This window comes from Pituophis catenifer, unplaced genomic scaffold, assembly GCF_029215685.1.
Source record: "Pituophis catenifer annectens isolate HBS135680 unplaced genomic scaffold, rPitCat1.0.hap2 SCAF_6, whole genome shotgun sequence".
Classification (NCBI taxonomy): Eukaryota; Metazoa; Chordata; class Lepidosauria; order Squamata; family Colubridae; genus Pituophis; species Pituophis catenifer.
The window spans coordinates 1,542,946-1,558,884 of NW_027256886.1; the positions used below are offsets into that span (position 1 = coordinate 1,542,946).

General features: G+C 47.5%; 1 protein-coding gene across 1 annotated transcript in view; it reads left to right on the forward strand.

Annotated features, from left to right (window-relative positions):
* NMUR1 (neuromedin U receptor 1) overlaps window positions 1-15,939 on the forward strand; it is a 78,714-nt gene that overhangs the window by 52,221 nt on the left and 10,554 nt on the right. The window lies entirely within an intron of this gene.

A 15,939-nucleotide genomic window follows, 5' to 3' on the forward strand; every position in this document is an offset into this window, starting at 1 on the left:
TGCAGTTACTCCAACCTGGCGCCCTCCAGATGCGCCGGGTTTTGCAACCCTCCGCAGGATTGCTAGGCGGATGCGAATGGGGGATACACACATACCGCACCCTTGCGGGCGCCTGGTTGGGGAAGCTGGCATTGCCTCAACTGGGCTTAGTCGAACAAGGCAGCTTTATTTATACACAGGCACGGTGGTGAAATCCATTTTTTTTTACTACAGGTTCTGTGGGCGTGGCTTGGTGGGCGTGGTGTGGATTGATGGGCGTGGCTTGGTAGGCGTGGCAGGGGAAGGATACTGCAAAATCACCACTCCTAGGGGAAGGATATTGCAAAATCTCCATTCCCACCCCACTCCTGGGGGAAGGATATTGCAAAATCCCAATTCCCACCCCACTCCAGGGGAAGGATACTGCAAAATCTCCATTCCCTCCCCACTCCTGGGGGAAGGATATTGCAAAATCTCCATTCTCATCCCATTCCAGGGGAAGGATACTGCAAAATCCCCATTCCCACCCCACTCCTGGGGGAAGGATATTGCAAAATCCCCATTCCCACCCCACTCCTGGGGGAAGGATATTGCAAAATCCCCATTCCCACCCCACTCCAGGGGAAGGATACTGCAAAATCTCCATTCCCACCCCACTCCTGGGGGAAGGATATTGCAAAATCACCATTCCCTCCCCACTTCTGGGGGAAGGATATTGCAAAATCTCCATTCTCATCCCATTCCAGGGGAAGGATACTGCAAAATCCCCATTGCCACCCCACTCCTGGGGGAAGGATACTGCAAAATCTCCATTCCCTCCCTACTCCAGGGGAAGGATACTGCAAAATCTCCATTCCCACCCTCTCTGGGGCCAGACAGAGGTGGCATTTGCGGGTTCTCTGAACTGCTCAAAATTTCCGCTACCGGTTTGCCAGAACCTGCTGAATTTCACCCCTGCACACATATATATATCTATACATACACACACACACACACACACCAGTGAAGGAAGCTCTGCTCCCCACTCTTCAAACTTCCTCTTAATGCACCCCACCCCCGAAAGCTGAATTGCTCGCCTTAAGCCCCCTAGACCAGAGGTTCCCAAACTTGGGCAGCTTTAAGACTTGTGGACTTCAACTCCCAGAATTCTCCAGCCAGCTATGCTATGCTGGAGAATTCTGGGAGAATTCTGGGAGTTGAAGCCCACAAGTCTTAAAGCTGCCCAAGTTTGAAGACCTCTGCCCTAGACTCCATGCCGCCTTTCTTTCCCAACCTTTCCCAACCTTAGCAAAGCCAAGTCCAGGAGGAAGCGTGCCTCTGAGCGCGTGCAGAGCGCTGCCAAACTCGGGGGTGGGGAGAACTCCGCAGCGCATGCAAACCGCAGTGTAAGCGCTGAAGTTTGCAAGGGAGGGTGGGAGAGCGGCCGGCAGGGGGCGCGGTAGGGCGGGCACGCCCCCTGCTGGCGCTTTAAAAGAGCGGCCGAGCCGGCTCTCGCAGACAGCCCGAGCGCTGCTTTAGACGGGCGGACGCGCGGCCGGGCGGAGGCTGCCGACGGGGCGAAGGCGCCCCCTTTTCCAGCCGCACGAGCGGAGGCTCCGACTGTCCAGCAGCCATCCAAAGCCGAAGCATCGCGGCCGGGGGAGTGGGGGACTCCTCTTACCTACCTGGAGCCGGACAGGTGAGTCCCGGGGCTGCCTTCCCAGCCCCTCTCCAGCTATCCGGCGCTCTGCACGCGCACAGAGGCAGGGACTTTTTTTTCTCGGAAAGGAAGAAGCGAAGGCGGGTGGGGAATAGAGAGAGAGAGAGAAAAGAGAGCGCAGCGCATCTTTGGACGGCTGCAAAGTTGGGTGGACTCGATCCGGCGCAAACGAAGCGCAGGGGTGTATGTTGCAAGGCAAAGGGGTTCCTCGGGATCCCGCGAAAGATCCGGGATCGTGGAGATCCCGCAGAGATCAGCTGGGACGCGGGGGGGGGGGGGAACCAAAAGCCCCGTCGATGCGCAGTTGGAAGGCTGCAAGGGGGGGGGGCTCCTGCGTCAAAAGGGCGCTTGGATCGCTCGCTGGGCTGCGCAGCTTGTTGCTTTCTTGAGACAATCCAACCCCCCCAATGTTACCAATCAAGGAGAATATTTGTAGCTGGTGGGGGGAGGGGTCCTGGGTGGTTTTTTTGGCACCTTTCATGACCCAACTAGATCACATCATCAGTGCTGAAAAGGAGGGGGATTTGCAGAGAGGAGGAGAAGGAATGTGGGGTTTTTGGTTTTCCTGCCAGACCCAAACTAGGTAACATCATGATTGCTTAGTGATGGTTAAGGACCCCTAATTCCCTACCAGAAGCTGTGGAAGAAAAGATTGGACAGCCGTTTGTCTGAAATGATACAGGGTTTCTCACTTTAGCAGGAGGGGTGGACTAGAAGACCTCCAAGGTCCCTTCCAACTCCCTTATTCTATTGCTCTGTTGTTCTGTTACTATTCTGTTGCGGGCTTCTGAGGGTCCACGCTCCCTAACCCAGAATGCGTGACTTAAAATTGGAATTTCTGATCGGAAGGGGGCTTTCCCCCTTTCTTTCTCTTGTCTCTAAAGAGGGAACTGAATCCTCCTTTACGACAAGCCTGTGGGGTAGGCTAGGGAAGGGGAGGGAAGGCTGTGTTTTTGACCTCCTGGAGAACACCCAGATGGCTGTTCCTCAGTTGTAACCCCCAGGAAAAACTTCTCCACCGTATGGGACCTCTCTCCTAACTCAGTTCTGCCTTTGGAAAAAATGAGACTTCCATCATATTTAAATCAGAGAGGATGGAAACTGTAATTTGGCGTGTTTGAAGGGTCAGTTCCCTTGACTTATTTCTCGAGTGCTGCCAGGCAGCACGGATGGGAAGCTTAAAAATTTATCCTCTCGCACAGTCTGCCAATAGAGGATTATCCAGAGCAAAGGTGAGACTTGGCCGCAGTTCTTTGTGCATGTCTAGAGTTCATTTTCCTTCGATGCGGGCTAGATTGAGAGAGAGAGCGGCTATAAAATCGGCAAATTGCAGGAATAATCAGAAGGTCAGAAGGTGGTTTTCTGTTCTTCCTTCCCCGGCTTTGGATTTATGCCTTTGGCGCAATCTCGCTCTCTCTTCCTGGAAATTTTGCAAACTGGCACCCAAAATGTGGAATGCGACACATTGTAAGTAAAACGGGAAGAAAAGAAAAAGGAGAGATTCGAAACTGGTGACGTTGATGGGAATCAGGGTAAATTCCCAGCATTTTGCAATGAAACTGGAAAAAAGTGACTTATGACCGTTTTCCACAGTTACGACCTTTGCAGCAGGTGATCGAAATTCGGATGCTCGGCAACCGGTTCCTACTTAACAATCGTGGCCGCGTCCTGGGGGGGGTGTCACATGATGCCCTTTTGCGACCTTCACTGGGGAAGCCCAATTCACTTAACAACCGGGTCACTAACTTAATCGGCTGCAGTGATTCATTTAACAACGGTAGCAAGAAAGGTCGTAAAATGGGGCGAAACCCATTTCACCAACGTCTCATGGAAGGAGAGAGATTTTGGGGCTCAATTGTGGTCGCAAGTTGAGGATTACGTAGAAATGACTACATATATTACTATGCAAAAGTAAAAAAATGAGCTTGTACGTTGCTACCTGAATCTACTGTGCTAAAAAGAGTCGGAAGTCAATGCTTTTCTCTTTCTTTCCCTTTTTCCCTTCCACTTTTTCCTCCCCTACCTTCCCATCGTTTTAATTTTTCTTTCTATTTTACATTTCGACAAACCAATAAAATGTGTAATACTGCAGGTTGAGGACTACCGTATAAGATGCCTTAAAAAGCAAATAAGAGATAAGGAACCAGCGAAGGCAGGAGTGGAGAAACACAGTTCCAAAAACGTATTTTAATTTGCCCTATTTATTTACTTGTATAAAGTAATTGGTTAGTAGTTGTCTGGTCTGTCTGAATTGATTTCCCATTTTTCTGTCCCTGCCACCCCTCGGAGTGGCTCCCATTGATCCAAAATGCCAATAATCAAATCAGTGCAGTGAAACCAAGCAAACTCTTCAAATCAGCCAGCTGGCTGCAAAAATGCAGGTTTGCAGGGGATCTTTTAAACCCTGCGCCGAAATTTTGGAGAAAATAAATAAATAAACCCACCTGTTCCCTTTCCCCCGAATTCTAAGGACGATGGAGCACCCTCGTTGTACATAGAATTCATGCCTGATTTTGGGGAGCAGAACAAAAAAAAATTGCAGTGACGTGGTAAATCCAGGCAGGAAGGGCATTTGACTTGAGGACAGAGTCAAAGTCAACAGACGGATGGACAGACAGACAGACAGACAGACAGCAGTCTTCTGCAACATTTTAATGCAGTCCCTCTGGCTGCGCTCCACAGCAGAAAGCATCAATGGAGGAGGGTTAAGATGGAAAAAAAGGGACTTCGCCAAACTCTTGGGTTTTGAAACATCGACGGCTGTTTTGCCCAAAATGTAGCCAGCATCTCTGCAGATGTTCCAGATGTGTTTTCCTGCTTGAGAGCAACAGGGTGCCGACTTGAAGCATTTAATTCTAAGGAGCTCTTTTAAGAGACTTATCTGCAACTCAGATCCAGAAAAACAAAATGTATTCTTGTCCACGAATGCCGATCTCCTTAGCTGACCCCGGAAGTAAGAAAACAGGTAAAAATTAGAGACAAAAACTCTGCTTTTGAATATTTGTAAATATTTGTAGCTAGCGGTGAGCATTTGATGGACAGTTTCATGTTTCCGACACAATTCGCCTGCAGCCTCTTGGTAGGTTACACAACTTTCTTCTTTGCATGTTATCATAGACTCGTATTTTTAGTCTTTTTAAATTCTCTTTAAATGCTTAATTGATGGTGGCTTTTTTGGGTGTCTGTAGTGAAATGGGGATGATAATTGCTCTCTCTCTCTCTCTTTTTTTTAAGTGCTAACCACTCTCTGGTTCCCACTTCAGTGCGCAGCAGCTGTGAAATAGAAAATAGTTTCGGATAATCCCGCATTTTCAATCTCTATCTGATTTGCATCTCTCTCTCTCTTTTTCTTTCAAATAATCCTGGCAGGTTGTGGGCTGCCTTGCTCCATCCTCCATCTGAAAGTTCGTGAACTTTGTATTTAAAATAATTCCATGTATTTTATTTGTATTTAATGATGCCTGGAGAGATTCCATCAAGGAGTTTCTTCTGGTCTCCAAACGATCTGGGGGAGAAGGGGAAAAATGGGGGGGCTGGGAGTGGAAGGAACAAAAAGGAAAAAGATAAAAAAACAGAATAAGTTGGAAGGGACCTTAGAGGTCTTCTAGTCCAACCCCCCTGCTCAAGCAGGAGACCGTATAACACTCCAGACAAATGGCTGTCTAATCTCTTCTTAAAAGCCTCTAGTGTTGAAGCATCCGCAACTTCTGAAGGGAAGTTGTCCACTAATTAATCGTTCTAATTCTCCGGAGTTTTCCTTGCTGCAGAGATGGAATATGATGGATACAGATTAGATACAGATTTAACAGAGTTGGAAGGGACCTTGTAGGTCATCTAGTCCAGCCCACATCCAAGCAGGAGACCCTACACCATTTCTGACCGATGGCAGTCCAGTCTCTTCTTGAAAGCTTCCAGTGATGAAGCTCCCTCAACTTCCGAAGGCAACTTCTGTTCCATGGGTTGATTGTTCTCACAGTCAGAAAAAAATTCTCCTTATTTCCAGGTTGAATCTCTCCTTATTCAGTTTCCATCCATTGTTCCTTCTCTGGCCTTCGGGTGCTTTGGAAAATAGCTTGACTCCCTCTTTTTTTTGTGGCAGCCCCTCAAATACTGTAACACTGCTATCGTGTCTCCCCCCCCCCAGTCCGTCCCCCTCCCCTCTTTTTTCACATGTTTTTCTTGCCTTCCATGCACGAAAGGGATCAAGGGACCTCGGTGCCTTCCGCCGTGCCCTTAAAACCTTCTTTTTCCAGCAAGCCGGGCTGGCCTAACACTTTTTAAAATGTTTTTAATTGTTTGTTATTGTTTTTAATCATGGGGCCAAATTTATATATATCTTTTTAATTGTATTTTAATGTTTGTAGTTTATGCTTTTACTTGGCTGTTCACTGCCCTGAGTCCTCAGTGAGAAGGGCGGTATACAAATTTAAAAATAAATAAATAAATAAATAAAAGGTTGAATTCTTGTGGTTTGATTTTGGACCGGTAGCATTAAAAAGGCTGGGGGGGGGGCTTTGGAAACTCTCATGCTCCCCCCTTCCCCATCAGCATAGCCACTGGGGATTGACAGCTTTGAGGTGGGTGGATCACAGTTCTGAGTCACTCACCTGCATGACGGGGACGGGACGGACTGCAGCATAGACAATGCATCAAAACCAACCCAGACCACCATTTTTACTGGCCGCGAGCTGGGTGGCTCCATCGATCCGTTTAATAAATGAATGCAGCTAGTCCTTGACTTACGACCGTTTGTTTAGCGACCATTTGCAGTTGCAACAGCACTGGGGGGAAAAAAGTGACTCGCGGCCGATTTTTCACACTTCTGACCATTGCGGCATCTCTGCCATGATGAACATTCAGACGCTTAGCAACCGACTCCTATTTATGACGGTTGCGGTGTCTCCTATTATTATTATTATTATTATTTATTTATTTATTTATTTATTTATTTATTTATTTATTTATTTATTTAATTTATATACCGCCCTACTCCCGAAGGACTCAGGGCGGTGAACAGCCAAACAGTAAAAACACATAAATACAAAATTTAAGAACCAAGTAAAATGGAATTAAACAAATTTGGCCCAAGACATATTAAAACCCCAATCATTTAAAAACCCAATTTAAAATTTGCGTAATTAAAAAGAGGGAAAAAAATTAGGCCAAGCCCTCCTGGTGGAATAAAAAGGTCTTAAGAGCGCGGTGGAAGGTGTGTAGATCTGGGATCCTCCGTATCTCCGGGGGGGGGCTCATTCCAGATCGTAGGTGCCCCCACAGAGAAGGCTCTCCCCCTAGGGGCCGCCAGTCAAGATTGTTTGCCCGACGGCACCCGGAGGAGCCCCTCTCTATGGGAGTGTACTGGTCGGTGGGAGGCTATTGGTGGTAGTAAGCGGTCCCGTAAATAACCAGGTCCTAAGCCATGGAGTGCTCTAAAGGTGGTAACCAAAACCTTGAAGCACATCCGGAAGACCACCGGGAGCCAGTGCAGCTCGCGCAGGAGGGGTGTTACATGGGAACACCGTGTCGTTCCCATTACCACCCGCGCGGCCGCACTCTGCGCCAGCTGGAGCCTCCGGGTGCTCCTCAAGGGGAGCCCCATGTAGAGAGTGTTGCAATAGTCCAGGCAGGAGGTGACGAGGGCATGAGTGACCGTGCGTAGGGAGTCCCGATCCAGAAAGGGACGCAACTGGCGGATCAGGCGAACCTGATGAAAAATCCTTCCGGTCACAGCCGTCAAATGCCCTTCTAAAGACAGCCGTGAGTCCAGGAGGACGCCCAAGTTGCGCGCCCTCTCTGTGGGGGCCAATGATTCGCCCCCAATAGTCAGTGATGGCGCCAACTGACTATATCGGGACGTCGGAAACCACAGCCACTCGGTCTTGGATGGGTTGAGCCTGAGCCTATTCCTCCCCATCCAGATCTGCACGGCCTCCAGGCACTGGGACATCATTTCAAGGGCATCTTTTGCGACCTTCTGACCAGCAAGGTCAGAAGAAATGGCATACAGGGTCTCCTGCTTGAGTGGGGATGGGTGGGGTTGGACTAGAAGACCTTCAAGGTCCCTTTTAGCTCTATTCTGATGGATTGATTGATGTATGAGGGTGAATTGATGCACACGCACTGGATATGCATAACATCCTAAACCCGTGATAGAGAACCTATGGCACGCGTGCCACAGGTGGCACACGGAGCCATATCTGTGGGCACACGAGCATTGCCCAGCCCGCATGCATGGACTGGCCAGCTGATTTTTGGGCCCACTGGAAGTCGGGAAACAGCCTGTTTCTGGCCTCCGGGAGAGTGGGGAAGGCTGTTTTCATCCTCCCCAGGCTCCTAGAATGCCTCTGGAGCCTGGGGAGGGCAAAAAACGGGCCTACCGGGCCCTCGCATGCCAAAAGTGGGGGTTGTGCGTGCATGCATGGGGTGCAGGGTGCAGGGTGCATTGAATTATGGTTGTTGGCACGTGCACACTCGACCCCTCTATGGTCCGTGTCATCCTCCCCCTGTCCCCCCGCGCCCCCCGCTTTTGGCACGCAATGGCGAAAAGGTTAGCCATCACTGTCCTAAACTGGTTGGACTTAATCTTATTTCAACTTTTTTGTGATTTACTGTGCTGGTAAACTAGAAGATGTTTTAACAACATGGGGCTTTAATCTCACAGGTACGGCCGCCATCTTGACTTCTTTGACCCTCCTTATGGTACACTTCTATGCGAGTACGATAGTTCAGTTGCAATAAAATCAGTTTAATAGGTTGCTGGAGAGGAACAATATCTGTTGATCCCAGAGAGTGTCCAATCCAGATTTACTTGTTACGGGTACAATTTATGTCAATTGTGCAAAGACGCAATTAGCGTCTTTTGCTGAAATTTGCATCTTCTACCTAGGAAAGCAAGTATGCAAACGACAGTTTCAGCCGTGATAAAAATATCAGCTGGAAAATTAACACCAGTATTATAAATGAGCAGAAATGACACAGCGTAAATCATGTTTGGGCCCCTTTGGAAACGAGGTCTGGTGGTTTGGAAATGAAATCAGAAAGATAAATGTTGTTGTTTTTTTCCTTGCCTCCAAAATGTGCTAAATGGAGATTCAGAGAATCAAAGTCTTATAGGTAATGCTCAACTTACAACCATTCATTTAGTGACCATTCAAAATTGCAACACCACTGAAAAAACACCACTTATGACCTTTTCCCCCCCCACACTTATTGCTTGTATGTACACTGTGAGCTTCTGCATCGGAGAAAAATTCCTTGTGTGTCCAATCACACTTGACCAATAAAGAATTCTATTCTGTTCTGTTCTGTTCTGTTCTGTTCTATTCCTATATTCTGTATTCTGTATTCTATATTCTATTCTATTCTATTCTATTCTATTCTATTCTATTCTATTCTATTCTATTCTATTCTATTCTATTCTATTCTATTCTATCCTATCCTATCCTATCCTATCCTATCCTATTCTCTATTCTAGCTCTATTTCTATTCTATTCTATTCTATTCTATTCTCTATATTTTATTCCTCTATTCTCTATTCTCTATTCTCTATTCTCTATTCTATTCTATTCTATTCTATTCTACTCTATTCTATTCTATTCTACTCCATTCCATTCCATTCCATTCCATTCCATTCCATTCTATTGTGTTATTCTATTCTATTCTATTCTATTCCCATTGCAGCCATCCTCTGGGTCACCTGATCAAAATCAACTGTCTCATATTTATGACGGTTGCAGCGTCCCACGATCACGTGATCCCCTTTTGCAACCTTCTGACAAGCAAAGTCAACAGGGGAAACCAGATTTTGTTTTAACAACCATGTTACTCGCTTACCAACCGCAATGATTCACTCAGCAAGTGTGGCAAGAAAGGTCATAAAATAGGACAAAATTCATGTCAGCCCCGGAACCTTTTTGAAAGTCTTCAGGGCTGCCACACCAAAGCCGGTTGCTGCTCTGGGAACGTAAGGGGGGAGATGAGATAACTTGGGGGGGGGGAATTGTAGCCAAAATAACATTCTTTCCCGTGGGAGCCAAGGACGTTCTAATCAGGTGTTTGAAAGGCGTGGACTAAAGCCAGCCGGAGTGGGGTCTGTGACCTGATTGGACCGTGTGATGGATGTGTGAACTGAAGGAAAGAACTTTGAGTTTTGATTTGGGAGGGGAAAACCTCGGGTCCTTCAGAGTTGGGTTTTCACCAGCTGTGCCAATGTGGCATTCCTAATAAATTCTTACTTTGAGGAAACTCCAGGCCTCAGAGTTTTGATTGCGTTGGATCTGTTACTTGGATCCCTGACAATTCACTTAGCAACTGTCTCTCCTAGCAATAGAAATTTTGGACTCGGTTGCTGTCATAAATCGAGGACTATCTGTATTTTACTTTACCAATCTCCCAAAGCGGGTCATGCTCGGTAACCAAGTGATTTGTCCAGAGCTGGATTTCAATTTGTAGAATTTGTGGGAGACGATGAAATCACCCCAATATAGTCCAATTATTCACTGGGAGACCCACCCAGCAACAGACTCACTGCTTGCTCACAGCTCTGAAAAAATGCAAACATATTACAGCCCAGTGGTGAAATCCAAATTTTTTTACTACCGATTCAGTGGGCGTGGCTTGGTGGGCGTGGCGTGGCAGGGGAAGGATACTGCAAAATCTCCATTCCCACCCCACTCCAGGGGAAGGATACTACAAAATCTCCATTCCCTCCCCACCCCTTGGGGAAGGATATTGCAAAATATCCATTCCCACCCCACTCCTGGGGGAAGGATATTACAAAATCCCCATTCCCACCCCACTCCAGGGGAAGGATATTGCAAAATCTCCATTCCCTCCCCATCTCTGGGGGAAGGATATTGCAAAATATCCATTCCCACCCTACTCTGGGGCCAGCCAGAGGTGGTATTTGCCAGTTCTCCGAACTACTCAAAATTTCCGCTACCAATTCTCCAGAACCTGTCAGAACCTGCTGGATTTCACTCCTATTACAGCCTCAACCTTTTGCTTTACATTTCTAAATGTTTCAAGCCATTCCTGCAACAACACATAATTCTAATCGTCAAACCTAAAATCAGAGTTTTCTTTCTTTTTCTTTTTTTCCCAGTTTGGAATGTGAAATCCAGAAGTAATTTACCGATGGAAATAAAACATAATAAATTCTTCTCTTAGATTAAAATAATCAATTCTGTCATCTCTAGCATCCCTTCTTCCAGGGTGTGAATTGGTGTACAGGTAGTCCTCGACTTACGACCACAACTGAGCCCCACATTTCTGTGGCTAAGCGAGACATTCGCTAAGTGAGTTTTGCCCCATTTTGCGACCTTCCTTGCCACCGTTGTTAAACGAATCGCTGCATTTCTTAAGTTAGCAACACGGTTGTTAAATGAATCCGGCTTCCCCCATCTACTTTGCTTGTCAGAAGGTCACAAAGGGGGGGGGGAATCACGTGACTCCAAGACACTGCAGCCGTCATAAATATGAGTCAGTCATGTGATCCGCGTTTGCGACCTTCTGACAAGCAAAGTCGGTTATGATCACGTGACTACGGGGGATGTTGCAGTGGTTGTAACTGTGAAAAACAACCCTTAAGTCATTTTTTTAGTGCTTTGGAACTCCGAACAGTCACTAAATGAACGGTTGTAAGTCAAGGATTACCTGTATCCAGGGATGGGATTCAGCCGGTTCTGACCGGTTCGGGTAAACCGGATGCTAATTTTACATCTGGTTCGCCGAACCGGTAGTTGCAAGGACTGGCTGGCCCGCCCACCTTGCCCCTCCCCTCCCAGGAGTCTCCATGCAGCCCGTTTCGGATGCCAGGTAAGTGGAGTGCCCATGCGGAGGCTCTGGGAGGGCGAAAAACGGGCCTCCCAGAAGTCCGGAAACGGACCCATTTCCGGCCTCTGGAGTCCAGGGGCGGCCATTTTCACCCTTCCGGAGGCTCAAAGAAAGCCTCCAGAGCCCTCTCCGTGGTGCAGGAGGCCGAGTAGGCCACGCCCACCATGGCCACGCCCACCCAGCAATGGCGCAGAAAACCAGTTGCTAAAATTTTTGAACCCCACTCCTCCCTGTATCCTTCCATCTTTGGGCATGCGAGATTCTTCTCACAGCTGTTTTTGCCGACTGTGGCATGTTCAGTGAAGGATGATAATGGGAAAACACAGGTGCGACTTCAGGGAAATTTTATGTAGGGTTGGAACGAATGCAGTTCAAATTGGGTGATACGAATGGCTGGCTTCGAAGAGAAAGGAAAGGGTGATTGGGCCTCAAAGATACCATCATGTTTGATGGCCAGGAGGTAATGGTGTGGATCTCCTTTTGCAGGTAAGAAACACCTGTGTAGAAAAGGTAAGGCAGCCAGCTGAGGAAATATGTGGGCTACTTACCTATTCTTCCTGGTGTGTACTTAGAAAAAAATCGTTTACCGAGCTTTGGCGATTGCATCCCTGAATTGCAACTCACTCACCTATAGAAGAGAATATTCAGAACATAGAAAGATGCAGTTAGAAGGGACCTTGGGAGGTCATCTAGCTCAAGACTGAACTACAGGCTCCTTGGTGCTCTCTGTTCCGGATTCCCAAGGATTGTGACACACAACAAAGGTCCTTATCAAATTTATAACGTACCAAGAATAAACAAAGTCCGGCAAAGGTTGGCAACCAGCCCAGAAAACAAGATACGATTAAGACACTCACTCTTCAAAAATGCTCTGTAATAATTACACGTTGTTTCCAGCAAGAAATAACTAACTGCGTGCGACTTAAATAGGCTAAGGGAGTGGCCAATTATCCTCAAATCTTACTCTCGAGGAGACCTCCTCCTCCTGAGTAGCCACTCCTGCCTTTTGGCAGCCCTGCGTGCTCGAGCATTGAGGAGAGGCTCCTCCACTTCGCTCTCTCCACTTGAAGGAGCCTCTGGAGGTTCTGAAGGCCCAGGCTGAGTCTCTCTGCCTCTGGCACCACATCCTCTTCAGCCTCCTCGCTGTCCGACGCGAGCGCCAGCTGCGCAGGCTGCTGGCGCGACCCCACACCAGCCTCCTTGTCGGGATCAGCCACGATCCACCCAGGCCGCTTGTTAAGGATATTGTTGTTGTGTTACCAACCAGCAGAGTGTAGAGCACAGAGAAACGTTGCTGAGAGCAATGAATAAGAGATGTGCAAACTGGTTTATCAAAAGTTTCCTTTATAGTGAAAAAACAATCTCATAGTCTTTAAATCAATCCAAGTCTTTGCCAGTTAAATCAGTCCAGTGATACAGAAATCTTCTTACCACACAAACAGTAGTTGGTTAGAATAACAAACTCACTCTGGTAACAAACCACGATGGTAGCAGATCCATCCAAACGATGATAGCACAATGATAGCAACTCCACACACTATGGTAGCTTATCATCAACTGAATACTTTACAGTACCTTTCTCAAATACATTCACAACCAGTGATTATCTAATTACAGCATGACTCAGCATTACAATGAATCAGCAGTAAAACTTTAAAGTCACACAATACATATTCATATTAAAGTCACAGAACACATATATTGCCTGGACAAGTTGTTAAGCTCAAACCATATCCTAACATTCTCCCCTTTGGACAGTTCAATATATACAGGTTAGATTCTTAATCCATAGCTTGCATGGCGGGCCACAAGACTCTCTCTGAGCTGGACATCTATGGAGATTCTCAATCATCAAGGTCATGGTTAGAAAAAACACCTTTGGGTCTGAGCTTGGTGGTTTTCTTGCAGACGTTTCATCACCCAACTAGGTAACCTCCTCAGTGCCAGAAGGGAGAAGGGTTTCCGGAGAAGAAGAGGAAGGCGATTGTGGGGTCCCAGGCGCTCTCTGAGTTTGGTGGTTTTCTTGGAGACGTTTCATGACCCAACTAGGTAATGTCATCAGTGCTAGAAGGAAGTGGGTTTTGCTCCCTGTTTATATACTAGTGACTTGTCCTGTCAGTGTTGGTGGGAAGTTCTTGGTGGTTCTTTGATTAAGCTGTTGTTTACCGTTTGATTGTTTATCTGAGTTGGTTGGTCCTTGATAAGGGTATTATTTAAAAGGCGTTGTTTTTTATTGTTCGTCTAGTACAGTGATGGCTAACCTTTTTGCCACTGCGTGCCAAAAGCGCGGGGAGCGGGGGTGGTCGCACGCGCATATGCACACAGCCATAATTCAATGCCCCCCACACCCCACCCCACCTCAAATGCATGCACGACCTGCCCCCCCCCCCCGTGCGCCCCATTTTGGGCCTAGCAGGCCTCCCTGAAGCCTCCAGAGGCCAGAAACAGCCCATTTCCCGACTTCCGGTGGGCCCGGTAGGCCTATTGTTCGCCCTCCCCAGGCTCCAGAGACTTTCTTGGAGCCTGGGGAGGGCAAAAACAGCCTCCCCCCCCAGGAGGCCCTCTGGAGGCCGGAAACAGCCCGTTTCCCGACTTTCCGGTGGGCCCAGTAAGCCCGTTTTTCACCCTCTCCAGGCTCCAGAGGCTTTCTTGGAGCCTGGGGAGGGCGAAAACAGCCTCCCCCACCTCCCCGGAGGCCCTGCAGAGGCCAAAAATGCCGAGCCCTGTACTTACTTGGCATCCAAAATGGGCCGCATGGAGACTCCTGGGAGGGGAGGGGCGGTGTGGGTGGGGCCAGCCGAAAATCAGCTGGTTGGCATGCTGGAGCTGAACTAGGGTAACGGCTCACATGCCTGCAGATATGTCTCCATGTGCCACCTGTGGCATGCGTGCCATAGGTTCACCATCATGGGTTTAGTATTAATCTTAGTGTTAATTTCTGTTTATCTGGATGCTTGCAAGGAGGTGTTTTGGTCTTTTTATTTCCTTTTGGCTTTTTGATTATCTCTTTTGGATGTTGGGATGTTGGATGTTGCTTATCTTTATGTGACTGTTGATGGCTGATTTGTCTGCATGCCAAGCAAGCTTCCAGGAATTCTCTAGCGTTTTTGCACTTGGCTGTGTCTAGGATTCAGTTGCTGAACTGAAAATATGATGAAGTCATTCCAGATGTTGTACAATTAAGGACTTCTAACTTGCTCTTTATCTTGAATTCCTACTTGTGACAATTAAGATAAAGAAGACAGCATGAAACAATACATAAAGACACTAACATGTGCAAAAGGAAGGGACCAATGGCTGCAGAGAAAAAGAATGGTGTTTCCACACAACTTTTTATAAAAGACTCATCTGGATTTTTCAATGATTGATCAGCGAAGACATTAAACCATCTCCAAATGTTCTCTGCTCTCTTGATTAAAAAAATAACTCTGGCAAATGATCCACTGTTTGAAATTATGGCCAAGTCATGGGGGGGGCGCCCCCCGGGCTCCATTTTGGGCCTAGTAGACCTCCCTGCAGCCTCCTGGGAGCAAAAATGGCCGGGGGGGGGCGCCGCACTCCCCTGTGCCCCATTTTGGGCCTAGGAGGCCTCCCTGCAGCCTCCTGGGAGCCAAAACAGGGCACGTGGGGTCTCCAGGAAGGGGCAGGGCCAGCCAGCAATTTAACAACCGGTTTACCCGAACCGGCTCGAACCAGCTGAATCCCACCACTGGGTTGACCCCCTCTTCTCAAACCAGGAATGACACATGGCGATTCTTCCAAGCTGAGATCTTTATCGTTTCACACCTACAGAAAAAAAGAAATAATATTGCCACGCTGAAGACGCGACTTTAATCTGAATCTGCAATATTCTCTGGGGACTGTTAGGAAGGAGCTGTCTTCGCCCTCATTCTCTCACACACGATCTCTGGGCTGAGTTGCCTCTTCCTCCTCTGGAATGCAGCCCCTCCCACCTGGCGATCCATCTCCTACACTACAGGTAGCTACACTACACTACTCGACTTACAACAGTTCATTTAGTGACCGTTCAAAGTTACAACGGCGCTGAAAAAACTTGAGTTACGACTGTTTTTCATCCTTACAACCATTGCAGCCTCCCCATGTGCATGTGATCAAAATTCAGACACTTTTGGCCACCGACTTATACTTACGACGGTTGCAGTGTCCCATGGTCCCATGGTCCCCTTTTGTGACCTTCTGACAAGCAAAATCAATGGGGGAGCCAGGTTCACTTAACAACATTATTCCTAATTTAACAGCTGTGGTGATTCACTTAACAACCGGGACAAGAAAGATCGTAAAGCAGGGCAAAACTTACTTCACAAATGTCTCGCTTAAAACATCCCCATTTTGTGTCTTTTTTCGTTAGTTCCCTGGAATCATAAGATTCGGGGTTTTTGAATTGTACAATTACGGTGAGTTTTTAA